The sequence below is a fragment of the Mycteria americana genome, chromosome 9 (genome assembly GCF_035582795.1).
Source record: "Mycteria americana isolate JAX WOST 10 ecotype Jacksonville Zoo and Gardens chromosome 9, USCA_MyAme_1.0, whole genome shotgun sequence".
NCBI classification, from domain to species: Eukaryota; Metazoa; Chordata; class Aves; order Ciconiiformes; family Ciconiidae; genus Mycteria; species Mycteria americana.
The window spans coordinates 33,264,595-33,280,255 of record NC_134373.1 but is presented as its reverse complement, the minus strand read 5'-3'; the positions used below and the strand labels follow the sequence as shown (position 1 = coordinate 33,280,255).

Here is a 15,661-nt window from a genome sequence, read left to right as displayed (position 1 = left end):
TCTGGAGGCCTCCTGAGCTGGCATTATATGGGCCAGCCTCCGGACCGACCTCCCAGGCTTTCTGAATCTTCCTGGGCATGAAACGTGAGGGTGTGCTGTCCTTCTTCAGGGTCTCACCTGCAGGACACAGTTGGTCCTCCTTATTCCTCACTGAAGCCTTCTGGAGGCTTATGTCAGTGTGAAAGGGACTTCACAAATGCCATGCCAGGTGTGATGCTCTAGAGCCTGTAAGCTCTAGGAGACCAGGAGAGATGGTGCTCTTCCATCAAGCTAGTTGGAAGTCCTGTACAATTTGAAAACGGCATCGGTGCTGTTAGCTGAAAATTGTCTGGTGTTGCTACATCACTAGCTCTAATGTTAAAAAACAACTGCTGCCACTAATGAAGTCATCTATGGAGAGACCGTATCATGTGCAGCATCCCTTCTTTACCAAAGTGGACCCATGGAGAGAAGCTGAGGAGGGACGTCTCTCTCGTGTAAAATACTGTGATGTATCACCATTACAGCGGTCACATTTTTCTTAATGCCCACACACAGCACCACGTTCCTTCCCAGAAACTGGTCTCTTGATGTTTGTTTTGTGTTTTAAACAAATTTCTGGTATGTCTCTGAGATGTGTCCTTAAACTCATCCCCCTTCAAGTTCAGTTCTTCATAGGCACTAGCTGAAATGTATAAATAACTGAAAATTTAATGGCTGGAGTTATTCAGTAACAAATAGGTTTGTTAAGCTAACTTTGGGTAAGACTTTGCAATGAAGAGCTTTGTCCTTCTGTTTATAGATACTGCCAATGCTGTCATCTGGGCTGGAGATCCTTTGCTACTGTTTGTTCGTTATTGGATAAACTAGACACACAGAAACAGCTAGATACACCTCCTTGTTACACACGCTCAGTTTTCGTAGGATGATAACAAGGCCACGATTTTACGAAGTCTGTTCAAGTTACTGCTTTGGGGCAAAGCAGTGTTTTTGGCTCAGGACACGTTATATATCTAAGACAGAAAGTGCATGGATCAGACCTGTCCTCTGTTCTTTTGGCGATGCGCAAGTACGACCAGCCAGTCCCCAGCCTACCGGGATGAATAGCGTCCTCTTAAAAACAAGCAGTCCTTCTTTTTGGCCCCTTTGCTGTCTTTTAAAAAAGCAATATGTGAAACTTAGGCATTTTGGCTGTTTTCCCCCATTGCATGCCTGTCCTGCGACTGCGAGCAGCTAGCTGGGTTTGCGGTGTGACTTCCCTGTAGTTTAGGGGGCTGCCGGCCGGGATGGGTTTGGTGGCTCCTGCCTCGGTCCGGACACTGGCAGGAGCACTGCCGCTGGTGGCAGAAGGCCATGCATCCTTCCTTCAGTGACTCCTGTTGTTTCAGTAAGGAACAGCTCTAAAGGGATGGAGTGTGGCCGTAAAGGGCCCATGGGGGACAGCAGAGTGAGGTGCAAAGGGCTGATGTCGGCAAGCTGAAGCAGACTTTTCTTCATAGACTTTAAGGTGTCTCATGCACCTATGCTGGTAAGCCATTTTCTTTCTCAATCCTTTTGTTTTTAGCATCAATGCTTTGGATGTACCATAGCAGAGAAGTTCCTGGTTTTAATGTCTTGTTGTGTACTTCCTTTGATTTTTCTTAGGTTTTTTTTTTTTAGTTTTAAATATCCCACCTTTAGTTTGATAGTTCAGAGAAGGTCCCTTTATTCTACAGTATGAGACAGGGAGGAGAGAAGTTCCTGATCAGTCTGTACTAGACATTACTTCATGTACTTTTATTCTGTCTCCCTTGTTTTTCTCTGAAGATAATAATCCCAATCTTTTAAATCTTTCGTGAATTGCCATGCCCTTGATCCTCCTTGTTGCTCTTCTTTGAATCCTCTGAAGTTCCCAGTCTCTTTGAGATGGCTGGACCACAGCAGTCTGCTTGAGGTTGTACGACAGATCTATGTCAAGGTAGTCTATCTTTTTATTGTTCTTCATCCTATTTTATATGCTTGCTTATTTTATATGCACACTGAAAGGATGGAGTTGTTGAGCTTTCTGTTGCACAACAGCAAACAATGCTGGGTAGCACTTGGGGGCAAAGGCAATGATCTAGGTTACTTCCTAAAGCATTCCTTGTATATTTGCCCAATCTGTTCCTAAAGACCTTTGGTGACTCCACAGCCCTATAGCCCATCCTAGTGTTTTGTGACCTTTGTTATTAGAAAGACAGAAAAATACCTAACCTAAAGCTTCCCTGCTGCAATTTACATCTTATATACCTCCCATGGGCAAGGAAAACATCTTTTTCCACTTGCTTGTGCAATGGCCTCTTACTATTTGAAGGCTCTCATCATGTATCCCCTTTAGCATTCTCCTTGGGAACAAGTGCCGTTCATTTAGGCCTTTTTGGTCATATTTTCTAGATCTCTTATCATTCTTACTGTCCTTTCTAACTGAGCCATGTCTTTCCTGAGCTTCATGCCCCAAACCAGACATAATACTTCTAGCTGAAATCTTAACAACGCTGTGTAGACTGAATGGAAACGATTTCTTTGTGTCTTACAAGGTATAAGCCAGTTCGTACCTAACAGCGTGATGTGCACATCAGTTCCTGTCCAGCTTGTGAACAACCGTACTGCCCTACTAAACCATCTTCTGAAATATTGCTGTCCTGTAGCTCAGCCATAGATTCAGTGCAGGTCCTTACCTAGCTGAGCTCCATCTTCTCCAGCTTACTCCTAGACTATTAAGAGGAGGCTGAACCTGAACCTGGACCCCAGACATTCTTGCAGCCATCTCCAGCTTGGTACAATCTGGAAACGTAGCAGTCTTCATCCTCCAGCTGAAGCACTGAATAGTCTGGTACAAGTCCTGAGCAATTCCATTCAATGCATCCTTACACTTCGAAAGAAAATCAGTCATAACTACTTTCAAGAAAGGTTTACTAATTAGCTTTGCATTGGCCTTAGAGAAATTTCATCTACTCCACTTCACATATTATGAGAAAAGCACGTGAGAAAATTACTTATCAACAGCTTTACCTTCTTGCCTTTCCCTGCCAAGAAGAACCCCCCACCTGAAGCTGTACCTTAGCCATTTTTCATCTGTAAGGTATATTAGCAGGTTGCCTTTTCTCCTAAATGCATAACTTCATGCAGATACAATGAACTTCCTTGGCCATTATGTTGCCCATTCATCTAGCTTTTTTGAAGGTCTCTGAAGTTTCCTTTAGTCCTCTCTGGGGCCTGCTTAACTTAATAAATTCATACCTATGTTTTCTATTTACATCCATCATATCCCAGTTTAGCATTCATCTTTTCCTGATCTGTACTATAACAAACAACATGAAATGGATTTAGGATGGAAGGCTGAGGCCTTTTCTGTTAACCTGATGCCCTGATGAAAAGTGACCACCTAACCCTCCTCTCTGCTTTCTGTCTCCTGGACAAATTCTGACATCATAAATTGTAAAATATATTTTGGAAGACAAAGTAAACTTATGTTTTTCCTTATTTCTTACCTTACCGATACAATCAATAATTCTAAGAGATTAGTGAGATCTGATTTTCATTTACGAAATGTTACTTGCCATAACATGATCTTCCAAATATTTTGAAAGACCATTTTGACCAATTTGCAGGTAAAGATGTGTGGCTGTACTTTTGCTGGCAGCCCAGCTATTTCAGCTTCCAACAGTCATGGATACGCTCTGTGTGATTTGGAAAATGGCTAATAGCCTGTCTTGTTCCAATATTTCCTTATTATTTTGATGCAATTTTTGAGAGTATTACCGGAGGAGACCAGTAAAGGGAGGACAACTCTATGCTGTTTTTGATTATGAGACTGCAAAACTCTCGACCCCTCCTTTTTTTTTGCTGTGTCGAGCAATTAACTTGTAGAGTTCCAATTCCAACCTTCGAAGGCTTTTTTACTTCTTACTTCAAGAATCTCTCCCCATTTGGTCTTCAAGGTCCATTTGTGCCCTTCTCATTTTCCCCTTCTTCACTGCCAACTGAAGTTTGAGATTTTCATTTTTACTGGCTTTCATAGATTCAGATTTCTATACTCTGTCGACTTTCCTATTGGCTCAAATAATGTATGGAAACTTCCCATTTAGCATAATGGCTTGATCCTTGTCACCCTGGGAATGTGCATCCTCTTGGGCTTCATTGTTTTTAGCAGCATCCATGTCATCTCCAAAAGTTTGGGTTTTTTTTTAAGTTTTCCTGTTTTAACTTTGAACTTTTGGTTAACAAATATCAAACTCCCATCCGTATCCCTGCATCACAGTTTGGTACACTACCTGCTCTTTGAATCTTTTGAGTATCGCTTTTAATCAGGTAAATATTAGATTTGTGAAGATGTGAATCTGAATTTAAAATACAGTAGTTACTTTAGACGAACTCTCAGTGTGTATTAGGTGGCGTGATGCAGCCTACAGCACTTTAATGTAAACTAAGAGTATTGACACAAAGTAGATATGAAGTAGCTGGACTCTGCACCGAGTAACCTCCCCATACAGACAAGCCTTTAGCTAATGGTTCAGCTAATGCTATCTTTTGAATTAGATCCACTGTAATACTTCAAACTAACTAACTCAGTTGCAGTGGGACACTTAGGAAAGATTAAGATGAATTAAGTAAAGGTGTGACATTAAATTGCAGTAGTTAAAGCCCACCAAATCCCTGTGTGGATGCTCTCTCTTTTACAGATTAAATATCCCTAGTTTCCTTTACATTTAATTCTGAAAGGCTTAATTCTAAAATGTTCACACTGGGGTTTAAGGCCCTCTTACTTTCCCATCTTCAGTTAATTCAACTTAAATGTCTTAGGAAGACAGCCAATCTAAGTTAAGAGTGAATGGTTTTCTGCTCTGCTTATAACTTGTGTTTTAAGGCAGAAATTGGTTCTCTAACTTCTGCCTCGCTGTGTCATTTGACAATTTATGTTAGGCAGAGTACTACATTATCATCATTTTTGTTGCTTTTTCTGCCTATTAGGCATCTCAGCATGGGACATTAAATATCCTCTTTTCTTTTAATCTGGAGATTTATAATGCTAATTTTATAGGAATGCCATGTGGGACCAAGTGAAACATACTACAGATATCTGAATGTCTTGTGTCTACACAAAACCATCTTGACTGATGCTGACTTGCTATCTTTTTTTCAGATGGGTATATTTCTCATCAAACCATTACTTTTCATTTTCTCTGGGATTTTTGCAATGTCTTCAGCTCAAGTTTTAAAGCACTTCAAGCTGCTTATTATTGTAAAATAAATGAATGAGTCAAGTCAGGCATGTTTGTGGCATGAGAAACTAATCTGATATGAAGACTTCTTCAAGGCTTAGGTGGAAGCGGAACAGTGTTCTCCTCTAGATAGATTTGCGAACAGAAAAGATTTCAGGAATGAGGAAAAAAGCCAGGTGACTTGCATGCACCCTCTCCTCTGACCAGTATTTTCCATAATTAATTATTTTTGTTTACAAGCATCAGATACACAGGTGTTTTGAGACATACTGTCATCACATTTCTCTGCATTAGTTAATGTCAGGACAAGCATACCGCACAACTATGTGACTGATAGCATGATGACTGATTCCTGATCCGCTAGCAGTATACGGCAATGCAGACTCAATTGAGTTGGGCTTACATGGGATAATGAATTGAAAGCCTGCTATTAAAAAAAATAATTAAAACACAAATTCAGTCAGGGATGCTGAAATGAAGAGGAGTGATTTACAGACATGAGTGGATGCTCAGACAATGGACTCATTTAATTTTCTGCACTGAATATTTGTGTTAGTTCAAGCCCTGGTAAAATATCTGAATTGAAAAAAATGGATGGAAGGAGATTTTCTAGCTTTCAATAGCAAGCGTTCCCTGATTATATCCACTGCTGAAATGTCAGGCATTCATCTAGGCATTTCTGAAGCATCATTCATTGTATCACTGGCACAAACTAGGATTAACCAGGGCTACAGCAGCCTTAGTGGTCCAAGGAAGAAGGGGAGGAGAGAAACTGAAGAAGGTATTTAGTTTCCTTTCTGATTCAGTATCTGATAGCTCCATTTAATTCAGTGGGATATTTCCATGTTTGAAGCTACATAGGTGCTTTGCTTCGTTGCTGAACAGGGAATGAGACATAAATCTGCGATGAGGACTAACCAGTGTTTATCTCCACTTCTGTGGAGACAAGCCATTTACAGTAAACCACTTTATATTTACTTCTTTCTATCTATCCTGGGTTTAGTCCCAATGATGATTACTGTTCCTTTATGCAGTCGTGATTTGGTACTCATTTTTGTCAAAGGGGTTTCCAGGCAAAATTGCAGGTGATGTCCAGCATGTAGACTGGTGAGACAGACAGACACTAAAGCTTAAACTAACTTTTGCATTAAAAGAATAACTCAGGTGGGCGGGGGAGAACACATCTGTTATCTCTGAAAGTCAAGTTAATCTCACCCTGCACCAAAGTTATTAACTTCAATTGTTTGATGATTGCACAAGCACAGAAAAGGCTGGTTTAGCATTGTTTGGGAAGATGAATTGTGTATTTCCACACCTTAACACCCCGTGCTTTCTCTTGGATTTACCTTCCTTTTGAACTTTCTGTTTGCAAGTACCTTTTTTGGAGAAAACAGAGATTTTTCAGGCAGTGTTCCCTATCTATAAATTACTGACATAAACTCTTCACTGATTAAAGTCTCTGAGATTTAGCCTAGTTATAAAATACTCAGTAAAAATACTGATACTTGACATGCAGATTGCTTTTCACACTTCCTTTGGCCTGATCCTGTAACCACATACAGACATGAATAGTTCAACAGATTTTTTTTTAACTCCAGAAAAGCCAATTGTTTGTGTTTGAAGGAATAAGACTATTAAGGTCAGGCGAGATGAATTCAGACAAACATGAAAACATAACTTTAAGAGGCTAAGTGGCCATCTTGAAAACCCACCTAACCGGTGGACTTCTCTCTCAAATTCCCAGACTGGATCTTTCCAGATCAGCTGCTGCTTCACTAGAAGTTACTGGCTTGATGCAGAAATTCCTGAATTAAATCCCTGTTTGTCTTGTAAGAGTTCAAATGAGATGGTTCTGCTTGTTCTACACAGTTACTTCTGAAGCTACTTCCTGTTTAAGACCTTTTAAAACCCATATATATTCTCTAACAATTTCCAAAAGCCACTCTTCCTAATACATAGCCTACTTGTGCTTCCTATTTTTCTTGGTTTCTAGATTTATAGAGAAAAGGGAAGAAAAAAAAAGCCTTTTACTTTCCCTTATTTAGCCCTCCTAAAAAAAGGAAACTGAAACGTACTCTGCTCCACGCTGTGAACACATTGCCTTTTAGAGGGTTTCTCATGGGTGGGCAACTTCTGGAATTCAGAAGGGAGAGGGAAGACTATATTAAAGACTATTGAATTTTTCCCTAGGGAAAAGCAGAGTTTGTCTGCTATTTACAGAGAGGCATGAGGAAAAAAAAATATAGGTCAAAATGCAAGTGCTCCTTTAAGCTTCTCAAGCTACTGACTCTACATATTCTTTTTCTATTTTGTTATGTCAAAACACTAATATTAATAAATAAACACCGCAGCATTAAATGTGTGTCAAAACACTAATATGAACAATGTCAGTGCTGTAGCTGTGTGACTTGGTGAGGAACTACCATCATTTGAAAATATGGGTGGCAAAGAGGCAAAGGTCCAAGGTCTGACGTGTCCCGTTACTACCCCTGACTCGGCGGAGGGGGACTTCCAGATGAACAAAGCACTGTAAGATTCTCACTGAACTTGACAATTTGTAGTTCCTCAGTTCCTCTTAAAACAACAGAAAACTCCACCCTAACCCAAACTGACATTTGAAAACTGGAGCATGTCTTGATTAAGGTCATAGAAGAATGGTAGAAGAGTAATGAACAGAACCCAAATATGCTGAGTCTTACTTCTTTGCATTAAATACAGGACAGTCTTTCTTCTTCACTGTTAATTGCCAAACAAAATTTTTTGAAAAGCAGGTTCCAATTGATGTGTCCTTGGAGAAAGATTTGTGCTCACCCTGCAGAAAGCTTTAATTCCTCAGTGTATTTTAACATAAGGTTTTAGTGCTGAGCTTCCTGACTTAGACTTAATGAAATTCAAAAGATTTTTTTTTTGACAGGTAAAAATGAATAGAGTCACCAAATTAATTGTCTTTGAAAGAAAAAAAAAATCAAAGCTGCATAAATGTACATCTTCCCTCAGTTTCTAAAACTCTATTTTTGGAAAATAAGTGTTTCCCATTTTATTCAGCAAGCAGGTTAATGACACTTCTTGTATTTATGTAAAACCATAGATGACTGCATGAAATGTAGCCACGTTTTATTAACTCATTCCTCTGTTCGTATGGATTGAGTACTCAGTCCAATTATTTTGAAACATACGCGTTGCATAAAGTCAGGGCAGACCTTCAAACTGGGTCTTAATGTCATTAATATTTTCTTCTTAATGCAATTTATTACACTGTAACTGGATGGCACAATCTATGACCTGCATAAGGACGCAGAACCTTATTAATGCGTCTCGTTAAAGGACCTAGAAACCCTACACAAAGCTGACTCACCAGGCAGATGCGTCTTACTTCTAACAGGACCTGAACGAAGGGCATAAGCCTTGTCGTGGAGACAGGGTGATCCTGTAGGACAACCTGGGAATAACTAAGCTTGTAGCAAAAAGCTTTGGGCTCCTGCTGATTGAATGACTCACAAAGATAAGCCCAATGAAGCTGGTAAATTTTACCCAACAGAGCTTATGCAGATTTTGGCTTCAATCCAGCAGAGCACTTAAGTACATGCTTAATTATAAGCAAGTGACATAAAGCAATTTAGTTAAGCACGTGTTTAAGTGCGTTGCTGGGCTAAAGAACTTTATTTTGAAAAATGTGGAAAAGTTGGTAACCCTTAAAAGAGATGAAGTTGAGAGATGCAAGAGAGACCAAGACACAGCCGAAGTTGTAAAGGTGCAGACAGTTTGGGCGGAGAGCTATTCCAAGGAACGCGCGGGCTTTAAGAAGATTTGGCCTCTAGCAATTCTCCAAGTTGTTTACTGTGTGGGGTCATGGAGGACATCACGGTCATGGAGACTACAGCGCACAAAACTCATCTCAGGACTTCTTGATGGAGCTGGAGGCCCCGGGCGTCCCACGGCCACTACCTCCGTATGCACACCAGTGCTCTGGGGTCTCCCGCGGCCTCCTGCGTCGGGCCCGCACCCCTCTGCCCCAGAAGGCCCCGGCCTCACCCGAGAGAAGTCGGGTGCACCGGGAGAGGGGAACCGGTCTCTGTGGAGGGATCGGGGTTTACTACAGCCGCCCCCCTGGCACCGACCGCGGCCGTGCCGGCCCCCTCTCCTCCGAGAGCCCGGACTGGAAATGAAGCCGTCGGAACGACACCGGGGGGACACCCCCGGGACACCCCCGGCACTCCCCCCCCGGCCCCCCCGGCAGCGCCATCCCCTCCGCCCGAGGCCTGGCCACCCCGCACGGCCGAGGGGCCCTTCCCGTCCCACCTCCCCTCAGGGCCGGCACGGGGCCGCGCTCGGCCGGGCCCGCCCGGCGGGCCTTCCCACGGCCGCGCCAACCTCCTGACCCGCGCGTAACCCGGGCCGCCGGCACCGCCGGCCCCAGCGGGAGGCCCGGCCCGGCGCCCCTCGCCCCTCTCCGCCTCGCTTCGCCGCGCCGCCGGCCCGCCGCGCCCGGGCGCCCGCCGGTCCTCCGGGCGTGTTTCCCATGCTGCACCGCGGCGCGGCGGCGCTCTGGCCGGGCTGTCGCTGTCACCGCCAGGAGGAGGCTGAGGGAAGGCGCCGCTCGCCCCGCCGGAGCAGGAAGAAGCCGCCGCCGCCAACTTCCCCTCGGCCTCCCCTCCCCCGCCGCCGCCGCCGCCGCCTCCCCTCCCCCGCGCCCCGCCGCCGCCCCGCCATGCCCGGGGCCGCGGCACGGGCACTCTGAGCCGCCGCCGCGCCCCGGCCCGGCCCGCCTTCTCTTCGCAGCTCTGCGGCCGGTAAGTGCCGGCGGGCGGGAGCGGGAGCGGAGCTGGCTGGGTCCGGCCGGGCCCGCCCGCCCGCCACTGCCGCCGCGGCGGCGGGAGGTGCGCGGAGGGAGGGAGGGAGGAGGAGGAGAGGGAAGGGAAGGAAGGGAAGGGAAGAGAAGGGAAGGAAAGGAAAGGGGGAGCCGCGGCTCGGCGCGGCGCGGCCCGGCGCGTCCCGCCCGCATGGGCCGCGCTTGGCCCCGCCGGCGGAGAGGCCGGCGAGCGGGGGATGAGGAGCGAGGCGGCGGGCGCCCTCCTCCCCCGCTCCCCGCCGCGCGGGGGGGCGCCGGGAGCTCCCTTCCGCTCCCCCCCGCTCCCCCCGGCCGGCGGCGGGGCTTCCCCGGCGGAGCCGGCCCCCCGCGCGGCGGGCCGGGAGCCGCGGGGCCGCTGCGGGGCCAAGCAGGCCTCGCCGGGGAGGTGGGGATGGGGCCGGCGCTGCCAGCGGGGCTGTCTGACAGACGGACAGACAAAGAGCTGGGGGAGCTGCAGACGGACGGACGGACAGGCGGGCAGGCAGCGTGTCCCCCCGGCCCCGTCCTACCGGGCGGTCGTATCCTCCCGCTGCCCGCGTCTCCATTGTTCCTGGTGTAAGATAGGTGAAGTGTGCCGACTTGTGAAAATTTCTTTCATTTAATTTTATTTTTTGAATATCCTTCTCCGAGTCTCCTCTCAGCTGCTCGGAGGAAGCTTTTGCAAGGGACCTCTCTCCAGCGTCGGGCGCTGCTAACTAGTGCCGGGCTGGAAGTGGTTGGGAGGGCAGGGGGGACCAGTAGGAGTTGAGGAGAAATTAGTTGGACTTTAAACACTTTCACTCTTCATCGTCTTTCCCCCCCAGTTCCTGCCAAACCTCAGCTGGGATGAGTGCAGAAATGTCTGTATTAAGCTAGCTCATAAAAAGGGAAGACATTTATGTTGCAAACGTAAATCATCTCTCTGATCACTTCGTTTTCGTAAACTGTTTAGAACAGCTGTGAGGGCTTTTGCACAATGATAAAAAAAGTAGATATGTAGAATCCAGTGATCACAGCTTTAGTCTTGCTTTGAAAGTCTACCTGGAGCATGACCTACCTCTGTCTGCATACATGTGACATTCTGGTCCAAGAAGTTTTAGATGGGAGACGTCTTATTTCTGATGAGCAGCATCTTCGCCGTTGGTACAAGACATATGACAGGGGACTATGGTTCTTGTCTTGAATAGGGTCTCAGTTGCTTTGTTTATTTGCTGTACTTATTCGCAGATTTCAGTAATACTTTACAAGCTTGCTAGGAATATGTACCTGGGCCTGTCATGCTTAAACATTTTGGAGTGCCCATATCGGATTTCGTCCTTGTGAGTGATACAACTTTTGCAGTCATTCTCCATGAGTTTGGTGATGCATGCCTCGTGAAGGAAAGAGGTGGAAAAATAGTGCTAACCTGTATCAGTTTTTGAAGGCGTCTTACGCTGTACTCAAAATCAGACTAGATAAACTGATGGGCCGATCTAGACTTAAAATCTATCCTGCTATGTAAAAAGTTTGCATACCTTTGGGCAGCATTAGTTTTTCAGTGTTCCACTTCCAGTGTTTGGGATTCATGCATGCGTCCAATGACAGCTGTCATCTGCAGAAGCTTTGGCTGTGCTGGGAAGCTCCAGAGCTCACGAGGCCTGCTTTCCTGTCGATCTCATGGGATCTGCACACTCCTGGTACAGGGTACAGTCAGATTCATAGCAGAGGCAGGCAAACCCCGCTCTTGTTGCGGTGATTAAGGAAAACTTTACAAAATTTTTTTTTTTCAGTTGTGTGATTTCCTGAAAACAATTGTCATGGCCTTTCTTGATGAATACTCAGCTGAATGTACATGTGTATTCAGTTTCCAAAAGTATTTTCTTCGTAGTTTTTCTGGATGTCCACATGCCCCTCTTCCCCAGATACCCATGTAGTTAGTCAGTGAGCTCATATAACTGAATAAAGCTAAGAAAGATGAGGCTGACCTCTTGTATTTAGCTGCCATGTGCACATGTACTTTCCTGTCTTTGCTCCTCAGGCTAAGGCCTGAGAGAACAGATGTATATGTAATCTATGTTTATTATTGTCCCTCTTATCCATATGCGTTTAATTTCTACTGTATTGCAAACGTATTTATGGAAAATCCCTAATATAATGGATTATGAAATCAAATCATAAGTAGGTAAGTAGCTACGTGAAGAACCACAATGGTTAAAAAAACATTGGAAGAAAAATTACTCGGAATGTGAAAAGTTATATTGCAGGCTAAATTATTCACCTGAAGGAATACATACTTCTGTAATATTATTATGTAGCTTCTCAAAAGATTATTTTCCCTCTCAGTTTAGTGTATACAAGTTTATTGGTGTTAGGATTTAAAAATCTGTGGAGCGTGCATGTATTCTAGAGAGAGTTGGTGTTGTAAAACCACTGAGGTTGGAGGTTCTTACTTCCAGCTGAGAACTTCTGTGTACCAGTAATGTTAGAGTTGAACTACGAGAACACTAAGAATATTTTACTCTCGTGAAATATGGTGACAGTACATCTGAAAGAGTTTAGCTCACTTCTAGATGGGTTCTTTGCACCACAGGTTCACTAATGTAAATTTGCAAATAGTGAAGTTCATGGTATTGGTTGTTAGCGTATGGATTTAGGTAAAACATTTTAAAATTTACTAATGGGGAGGAAGGGTTTGTTGTATTCTAGTATTTTGGGGAAAAGCAGAGTGGGATTGTCTTCTGTATCTGCTGCTAGAAATTTGTGATGTTTTTTGTGACTAGGATCTTTGTAGAGTCTTCCTCTGGTTTGGACCACTATGTGGGCTGTTGTTCCATTGTAAATATTGCAAATGGAGAGCTGTCTGTATGGAGCAGCTTGATAGAGTGGGTCTTAATCTATGAAAACCACTTTAATTATTTAGCATAATTTGGGATTAAGTTTGGTTTAATTTTGGCTCTAATATAAAATACATTTTTCTGTGCGAAGTAACAAAAGTTAAATGAGAAATAGTAATGTTGGTATAATGTCTTTGATAAATAAACATACTGCTATTGTTCTGGAGACCCTAAACACGAAACCAAGGTGTCCAACTTTCTTGTCCAAACTTAACAATGTCTTTTATATTAAATTAATGGGACAAGGAATGAAAAGTAAATGCCATTGGAAATATTTTTTACTTTGAAGGCTCTTAAGTGGATCTAACAGAGAAATAGATATTTTATTTAAAATAAGTAGTTTTTGTGCCTTTGCCTGGCATTTTAATGATAGCTTCCTTTCAAACCAGCATCATTTATGATGAAATAGATTCAAGCCTTCAGCTTGCAGTCTGAGCTGCATAACTGAATGTTTAAAGCCAAATGAAGTCCCACAAAGTCTCCATGGATGTAAGTAGACATGGGTGTCTGCTTCTATCAGGTTGCAGGGCTTATGTGAAGGATCAGTATTGTGATTAACTTGCACTTTAATTTGTTTGGTTTTTTGACAGAAATACTTTTGGGAAAATAGTATTTCCTGGAGTACTGAGATTCATTAATTTTTTTTTTTCTTTTTTTCTTTTCACTTCTGTGTAGTGAACTCTATGTAGAAACCCTTGAACTAGTATTGAGTTTACACATTTAACTTACTGGTTTTTAAGAGCTGAGATGTAGCTATTGACAGGACATGTCAGCAAAACACAGTCATTGGCTATAATATATAGCTGTATGCCAAGCACAAACTTATGTCTAACAAAAGAAAATCCATTCAGGTTTTCATGAGATTTATTTTCATTTACACAAATGCTGTTAGTTACTTTATTTCAGTACTCTCCTGTGAAGTTAAAAACACAACTCCATCTGTTTAGCTCATTAGTACTCTATATACATTTTAAATATACAATTTTTTCGTCATCTACATAGAACAGAGTATTTTATACATCAGCAATAATGCTGTACACTACGCAAGTGACATAGGTTTAACCTATTTAAATCACAAGTTATCGTACAAATTAAAATACAATAATGTATGTGAGTATTTCAGCATTATAAGTGATTAAATTTTCTTCCCTTGGCTGCACATAGAGATATTTTTCATATATCATTCAGATATTCAGCATGTTGGAAAAAATTGCTGGAAAAATCCATAATACGTTCTCACAGAACTTGATTATAAGTGTGTCCTAAGGGGAAATTCAGTGTCTTTTAGAAAGACTGTGGAAACGACAACATGCAGAAGGGTTACAATCTCCTGATAACTTCTTCCATACTGTCAGAATTTTATTTTGGGAGATAATGTAGAGACTGATACTGCTTTTGCTCAGAAATAATTTTTAGTGTACTCTTACAATATTATCAGTGTGTTAATGTATTCAGGGCTATGATATCAAGAGGTAACAGTGCAAATACTGTAATATAGTTAATATATTACTAATTTATATTACTTCATGATTTCATTGCACTTTGGAAAACAGCAAGACATAGCTCTTTAACGGGGTGTATATATACTGGCCTGATCCTGCAATTGGTATACTCTACTGGCATATTAGTATTACAATATCTGCATCTTGTCACAGTTAGTGCAGAAAACTTTAAGACAGTACTGTCTAATTCTTTCCTTATGACTAGGATGACATTTTTATAAGTGCAGAATTAAACAGTCTGATGATAAAATGAAATCTGTGTGGGAAGAAGTTCCAACCTGCAAACAGCAGTAGGGTATAATTTATGAACAGCCTATCAAATATAAACTGTCTAGGTCTTTTGCACTGGAAAGGAAAAAAACAAACCAAAAATCAAGGTGCCTGTAAAATGTCTGTAAAACAAAATAATTTCTTGATATAACAATTTATATTACTAATGTGTAAAGCTGTTGTGATATCTGTGTGAGTGAACTCAGGTATGAGGCTGATAAGTCTTCTGCTCTAAAATTGTTTCAAATGGCGGCTACATTCATAAGGTAAAAAGATGTCCATTCATAAAATTTTTGACAAATATCTTAAAGTTTTTGTAATAATTTCCCATAAAGCCTGTATTAACTTTTACTACTTATGTACGCCAAAACGCATATAGAAGACATCATTCAAAGAATTTACTATGCCAGTAACATCATGACCAGGTCATGTTACCTTAGTGTGAGAGGTGAAGTAAGAAATATTGATGCTGGGCAGATTTGACACTTATATGTTCACTAGCAGTGTTTAAGAAAGGGGAAACAAACATCTTTTTACACTCTCTGAATTTTAACCTCTACATGATTGCCCTCAAAATTTGTCAGATTTCTTTTTTTCTTTTGTTGGGATTAGATTTGAAACCAGAAAGTGGTGATACACTCCTAAAAAGTATGTGTGCATATGTATGTATATGTAAAACACTTGTAGCAGGTATTTATGATGATGTCTGGCCTAAAGCTCTAGTCATCGAGTATGAGAAATGTTCATCATAAAGTGAAGTTTGTTTTGCCAAACACCAAGCAGCATGTTATGTGAGTTAGCTGCCTGGGATGTAGTTGTGTTTTGCAGTTTACTGGGAAGGGGCAAAGCAAGTAAGCAACTTCTAAATTCACTGGCTTTCTGCAGGCTTCCTCTGGTAGTGAAAACTATTTAGTCTTGCTTTCAACAAGTGAATCTGTAGTACTCCATTGAAACGTTCTTCAGTTTTGT

General features: G+C 42.6%; 1 protein-coding gene across 2 annotated transcripts in view; it reads left to right on the top strand.

Annotated features, from left to right (window-relative positions):
* The first annotated feature begins 9,661 nt into the window (after positions 1–9,661).
* Positions 9,662–15,661, top strand: part of ZNF148 (zinc finger protein 148) — a 41,512-nt gene continuing 35,512 nt past the window's right edge. The window contains exon 1 of one of the 2 annotated variants that reach the window (XM_075511428.1): positions 9,662–10,009. The gene's annotated coding sequence lies outside the window, so the exon portion shown is untranslated. The remainder of the gene's footprint in view (positions 10,010–15,661) is intronic. The other variant, XM_075511427.1, reaches the window with a different exon arrangement.